This window comes from Gavialis gangeticus, unplaced genomic scaffold, assembly GCF_001723915.1.
Source record: "Gavialis gangeticus isolate Ggan-Ray unplaced genomic scaffold, GavGan_comp1, whole genome shotgun sequence".
Lineage (NCBI taxonomy): Eukaryota > Metazoa > Chordata > Crocodylia > Gavialidae > Gavialis > Gavialis gangeticus.
This window is the reverse complement of record NW_017729022.1, coordinates 80393750-80394344: the sequence shown is the minus strand read 5'-3', so window position 1 is coordinate 80394344 and position 595 is coordinate 80393750. Positions and strand designations below refer to the sequence as shown.

The 595-nt window shown below is 47.1% G+C and overlaps 1 protein-coding gene across 2 annotated transcripts in view; it reads left to right on the top strand.

Moving 5' to 3' along the window:
• Nucleotides 1-595, top strand: part of FGD4 (FYVE, RhoGEF and PH domain containing 4) — a 123315-nt gene that overhangs the window by 81293 nt on the left and 41427 nt on the right. The window lies entirely within an intron of this gene.

Sequence of the window (595 nt, the reverse complement as noted above, 5' to 3'; positions counted from 1 at the left end):
TGGTTGCCCCTAAGCATAACCTCCCCCACTGGCCCCTTGTAGACATGTGCCAGGATAATTCTCTCAAAAAGCTTACCCAATACAGATCGAGGTAAGACTAACTGGCTTATAGTTTCCTGGGTTCTCCTTCCTCCCTTTTTTGAAGATGGGAACCATGTTGGCCCTCTTCCAGCCCTCTGGCACCACACCAGAGCACCACGAGTGCTTGCAAAGTCGTGCCAGGGTCCCACAATGAGCTCAGTTAATTCTCTTAGCACTCTGGGGTGGAGATCATTAGGACCAGCTGATTTAAATATGTGAAGTCCTTCCAGAAGTTTCCTGACTAGACCCGCACTAACCCTTTCCCATAATAGGGAATCAATAAAATATCTATAAGTTTGTTGTTTTTTTGTCTTATTTGGATGGAATTTGCAGGGATGGTAGACTCTGCAGAGAGACTGAAGCCTGCCAAATTTCAAGAAGATTGGTGCAGGGGTTTGAGGGGGAACTGCACCCCAAATTCTTGAAAGCAAAACTCATGTCACATGTATGTGTTACAATACAGGGGGGTCATAACTGCAGGGGTGGTGGCCCCTGGTAAGGCCATGAAGCCTGT